At 49.3% G+C, this 6,000-nt stretch overlaps 1 protein-coding gene across 6 annotated transcripts in view; it reads right to left on the minus strand.

Moving 5' to 3' along the window:
* Positions 1-3,499, minus strand: part of VCAN (versican) — a 111,397-nt gene extending 107,898 nt beyond the window's left edge. For 3 of the 6 annotated variants that reach the window (XM_082724682.1, XM_082724684.1, XM_082724680.1), the window contains exon 1: positions 2,633-3,486. The gene's annotated coding sequence lies outside the window, so the exon portion shown is untranslated. Of the gene's footprint in view, positions 1-2,017; positions 2,570-2,632 lie in introns of those variants that run through there. The other 3 variants (XM_082724685.1, XM_082724681.1, XM_082724683.1) reach the window with 3 other exon arrangements.
* Between the last annotated feature and the right edge of the window lie 2,501 nt (positions 3,500-6,000).

Here is a 6,000-nt window from a genome sequence, read left to right on the forward strand (position 1 = left end):
TGCCGGTTCGGCGGGGCGGTTGTCTCAGCGCCCAAGTCACACCCGTCTAGGGCCGGGAACTAAAGCCCCAGCCCACGTGGCGGCGGCTGGAGAACTCCGGCGCAGCGAGGAGCGCCCGGCGCGGTTCCCATCTCCGCGCCTGCGGAGCGAGCGGGGGTCGGCCCGAAGATCTAGCCGCTTTAAAGGGCTAGTTTCTCCCCTACCCTTCCATCCTACCACGCCGCTTTAGTCGCGTTTGTGGTCACTTATTAAAATATATCTTAAAGCAAGACTCGAAATTCAGCCTCAAACTTCAAAACGTACCCTGCCTGTCCTCTCCTGGCTGTCGGCGTCCAGCAGCCCCATCTCCGCTCCTTCCTAACTCCGACTTCCTCCCCTATACCTTTCTTTACCCTTCCCTTCTCTTCTTTTTCCTCCCGGCGCACTCCTTCCCCTAAATTTCCATATTTGATGTGTGTCTTGAAATGGGTTAACTTTAAACTTTGGATTAGGGGCCTTTCTTTTGCCATATCCTGGGGCGGGCCCTAGTATCGGGCTCAAGTGGTCAGGGGCCTTAGTAAAGTTTCCAAAAGTAAAGCATTCTGTATTATATTTCTTAAAGTGATGCCTAAGATAGAACATCAAGCCTTCCAAAACTTGGATCCGCCCCTGGCCATGTGCGTTCCTCGACCAAGCCCAGAGCTCTGCGCACATCCGCGAGGACTCGCGAGCAGGCGCTTCTGCACTTTGCAAAGACAAAGTTTCCTTTCAGGGTCCTCCAAATCCCTAGATTTACGCAGAGTCTGAAATAGAAAACTAACGACTAAAGGGTCTTCACCCTTGAATGTATAGCTGTAAGGTGGCTCTCTTCGTTTTTGGGGGGGGGGGGGAGGTGGCGGGGCTCGGTTTTCTCCACCCTGTGCTGCATTTTTCCATCAGGGGGCGCCCACAGCCGCCACAAAACACCCTATTCCTAGACATCTGGGTTCTGCAAGCCCTAAGCACGCCTACTGCGGGGCAGATCCGAGGGAGCTCACTGCCTCTCTCGCTCCTCCCTCCGAGCCTGCCTCGGCGGACCCGGGAGGCAGGGATTTCACACTAGCCATTCATTTGTCAGCCGTGGGGGAGGGGACGCAGGAGAGAGAGACACTGAGAAGAGGCTGGGAGAGGGGAAGGGAGGCACAGAAGATGGAGACAGAAAAGGGAGACACAAAGATGAGAAACGGGACACAGCGAGACTGTCTTTCAGTCTGTGGGTGTGCGCACGGTGGGACAGATCTCCAGGCGTTGCGTAGGTTTCTCCCCCCTCCCGCAACATCTCCCGGGGACAAGCAGGACTTGCTGGGGGCGCAGCTGGATCGGAAAGCAAATAGTTTAAGCTGTGACACTGTATTTCTAACCCGCTCTGCGAAGCCTAGCACACAGACCGCTCCACGCCCAGTGACACAGACAGCATGCCGGGACAACCCTGTGGCCCCCAAATCCGCATGCACTGGGGATGTCGCCCGGCGGCGCCCACACTTCGGTAGGGTGGTGGGACGCTCCAGCCTAGGGCGTCCCCCAGCGCTCCCGACACACGCTCTCCCTGGCTGGGGGACTAGCCAGTAAAGTTGCTCAACTACAGCGAAGAGCTGGGAGGGGGTGGGGAGATGGAAGGAAAAGAAGGGGTTGTAGTCGGGGCGAAAAAGGCTGGACCTAGGGGCCCCAGATTCGGGTCCCCGCGCCACCTTTGTCTGGAGAGCGCTCTGAGCGCTGGTTTGCTCGTTGAGACCAGAATGGAAGCCTCCACTTCGCTCTTCTGGGTGAGATAAAATTCTTGCACATCGCTGATGGTTCAAGGCAAGCTTTTCCCGCCCAGGCTCTTCCCAGACCGCCGCGGCACTCCAACAACCCCACCCCCATCCCTTGCTCCTTCCCGGCCGGCCCCTGTGCTCCGCGCGCAGGACAAAAGAACCCAGGGGCACCAGGGAGGGCCTTGACAGACCCCAAGTCTCCAAAGAGACGCAGCCGGGGGACCCCGCACATCCCCCGGCCGTACCTCTTTCCAGACTGCTTGCGGACAGAGAGGGTCACGTCCGCCCAGGTCCCGGGCTGCTGTGTCGCCGGATTGTCCTGTCAGGAGCTGCCCTGGAGCAGCATTCCAGGAACGCCGGGCACTGACCACACACCAGGGTCCCTGGAGCCAGGTGGCCCGCACCAAGGCGGCTTCGGGGACTTGCAAGTGGACAAGTCTCGGGAGTCCCCATTCAAACTTTTGCCTCGAGAAGGTTAACAAAAAAGCTCAAGGTGCCAGCGGCCCCTCCAGCTCTCCGGCACAAGACCCCAAGACTTTTCTAAGGGTTCTCTACAATTCTCTTCCCTCCCTTCCCCCAATTCCGTTAGTCCTTCTACCCCCACCCCATTCCGGGCTTCTTTTGTCTGGATCTTTTTCATCACCGCGGTCCCTCGGTATTCCTCTCCCCAAACGTCCTTCTGAAAGTTACCTGCATTTTTAAAGTGCATATATTTTCTTAACTTTGCCTTACAGCTAGATTTCTTTGCCTTAATTAAAGCCTTCTACCAATTACAATGTACTTCGTTTTTCTAAGCTCGCTCGTTTTTGTTGTTGTTGTTTTTTTTTTTTTTTAAGGGGGAACAAAAGAAACGTGATTACCTTGAAAGGCGGCTTATTGCAGTTTGGGGGAAAAAATCACCGCAGCGCTGCGCGAATGGGCTCGGTGTTGCCGGGGCGGGTCACATAGGAAGCTCGGTGGCCTGGGGAAGGGTACGGAGGGTGCGGGACGGTGCTGAAGGATGCAGGAGGATGCGGGGCTGGCCGCAGATCCCGGTCCCAGCGCCTGTCCACAGCACCTAGTGTTCGCGGCTGTTGCTCCCGCCCGCCTGGAGTTCTTCCCCAGAAAGGCTCGGGGCAGCTCGCCTGCAAGTTCAAATGCGGGTTGTGACACCCATCATCATTATATCACTGTACCGTCAGCACCGAGGAGGAGACTCAGCGAGGAGGAGGAGGAGGAAGAGGAGGAGGGTTCATTCACAGGCTCCTGAAGCGCTCGGCAGCTTCAGCCACTCCTAAAAGCCAGGGCTTGGATAGCAGGCAGAGGGGCGGAAAGGCAGCTCCCCGCGCCTGCGGTAGGGACCGCCTGCCTCCCTCCTCAGGCACTCCCACCTCTCGGCGTTTCTTCCTGACAAGAAGTACCAATCGGCTTGGGGACAGCAGCGCTCCCCATTCAGCGACTCACTAAGTAACATCGCGCTGAGCGCACGGAAACCACTGCCCTCCCACCCCTCCCCACCCCCACTTCCCCGCCCCCTGTGCTGCCAGTTCTGGGATTCGGGAAAGGAGCCCCCAGGCTCTTGTGGGGCAGGCCAACACTAGACGACTGAGCCCCCTCAGCTCTTGGGAGCGAATGAAATTCTGTAAAATCAGGAGAGAACTTGGTTACAGCTTGTTTATGCGGCCACAGAACCTGCCTGTCCCATCTGAGGGAAGTGTCAGGCTTGCGCCGCCTGCCAACCTGAAAGAGACACTGAGAAAAGGAGATCCTTCTAAGACCTTGAGAGAAAGTGTAAGAACGGCCTTACCCGGGAACTGCCCCAAGGGGAGCCCAACGTCCTAGCGCAATTTGCAAAGACCCTGGTAATAAAGGCTTGAACAGGAAATTCCCCCAAGCAAATCCCCTGTTGGATTTAAACAGATTCTCTAACTCTGCCACAAACGTACAGAAGTCTAGATTTTGCTTTCTTCCTTCTTTCTTTCCCTCCGTTTTTCAAAGTGTCCCTTATGGTAGAATATTTAATAATTTTTCTGAGTTACAGAGACTCCCTGGATGTACCAATCCTCCCCTTTGTGGTCAAGAAATGGGACCACAGTCTTTCTTGAGTTTTTGTGATTTTTGTTTTCAGCCAGGCTGACCAACTATGTAAACAACATCAACACAAGGAAGAGTCCCCTGCATTGTGTTACAAAAGGTTTCCTAAAGGACCTTAGAGAGCAAAGGGTCAACCAGTTAACACAAAGGATTTCTGCCTCTTAGAAAAGAGGGACTTTGTATTTTCCTTTTCTTTGAAGTCAAGTATGAGTTTATACAATGGGAACAAAATAAGTCCAAGGTGCACCTCAGCTTCGACATGGGGGATGCTAGAGTGGATAGCAAATTTTTCTTTCTACACAAACATGGAAGTATCCTCACGGTTTTCCTCTCTGAAGTCTCTACTTAGAAAATTCTACCAAATACACAGTGATGATTAAAGAAAAAAGTCCAGTTCCACTCTGAATTTCTTTGAGCGAGTTGGCCTTAGATTCATACTTTAAAACTTGTAGCAGCTTAGACTTCTGTGCACGCACATTTATAATGTTTCTTTTCTAAGTTTCTTTCGCAAGTTGTATGCATTTTTCATGATGCTAGATTTTAAGTGGTAAACAGGTAGAAGTGTTGTTGGGAGAATTTCTGTCCTCAAAATGTGTGTTTTCCATTTCTTTTTACGCATTTATTTATCAGCTCACTACAGTGACTAAGATAACTATTAATTGCAGGATTTGGGGATCAATTTTTTTGTTAGTTTTACAATGATTTGTTTATTCTTACTATTGTTATTATACCACCATTCTTAATATTGAAGTTCTACTTCATTAAATATTTAGAATAACAGAGTCACAGAATAGAATAAGATTTCAACCTTTATATTTAGCAGATGAGCAAACTAAAGCTCAGAAAGCGATTTTTCCTAAAGTCACACAATTAATAGCAGAGCTGTTACCAGAACACAACTCTTGACTCCAGGTCCAGTGGTCTTTCCAGCACTCCTCATAGTGACTTTATAATCAAAATCATGTCATTCAAAAAGGGAGAAAAATCCTTATTGAAATTTACACTCCAGGCATTAGCATAGACCTTTCTCTGAAATACCTCAAAGTATGTATTACTGTTCTCATTCTTAAATTTGAGTAAACCTAGTTGAATTCCAAAGAGTTTAAATGTCTCTCCTGTGGCCACTTTCTAAGTGGTACATCTGCCAATCCGAAAAGCTAATTATCTTTCCATTACACAGCTCTCCCTTCATAATACAGTTAAGTAAAGCATTTCTGTAAAGGAGACCTAAGGCAGAAGAAAGCAACTAATAGCAGATTAATACCCATTTTTAAGGAAATGTTAATATTTAATAGTCCCTGTAGATAATGCCAACTTTACATGATGAAACATGATGAAAAATTAGGGTCAGAGACTACTTACATCCTGAGATAGTTTCCTTTATCTTGCCAAATGCGTTTCTCTAGCCCTTTAATGTTTATAGTTCCTTATAATGTCCACGGACATGACAACTCTTGACAGAGCAGTTCTATAGGGCAAAGGCACTTTCTCAGGAAGAGTTCTCTTGTCAGAACATGGACAATTTTGAACAACTTTATACCGCCTGCCTTTTCTTTGCTTTGGCTTATAACATTATTTAGAAAATTAAACACTTCTGCAGGTTGTCCAATAACTAAAATGAAATGACATTCCCAATATCAGCTTGTGTTCTCTAAAGCAGATTTTCCTCTCTAGTTATCTATAATAGGAAATAAAAAGGAAAGAATAAAGGTACATTCAGAGCAGACTCTGCCTATGTATTATTTCTATCTAATTGTCCTTGAGGGCTTCTCCCTCTCTCTGTGTCTCCCTCTCTCTCTCTTTCTCCTACTCTCTCGCTCCCTCTCTCCCTGTCTCTTTATGAAGACAAAGTGAATGACAGAGCATTATTTCTTTTTTTTTTTAAGATTTTTATTTATTTATTGAGAGAGAGGTAGTGAGAGAGAGCATGAGCGAGGAGAAATCAAAGGGAGAAGCAGACTCCCCATGGAGCTGGGAGCCCGATGCGGGACTCGATCCCAGGACTCCGGGATCATGACCTGAGCCGAAGGCAGTCGTCCAACCAACTGAGCCACTCAGGCGTCCCCAGAGCATTATTTCTGATTCTCTCATGTTTGAAAAATTATCACAAGTTTTTGAATGGGAAAATTTATTTTTGTATCTTCTATAACCAAAA

The sequence above is a fragment of the Mustela nivalis genome, assembly GCF_964662115.1.
Source record: "Mustela nivalis genome assembly, chromosome: 3".
NCBI lineage: Eukaryota > Metazoa > Chordata > Mammalia > Carnivora > Mustelidae > Mustela > Mustela nivalis.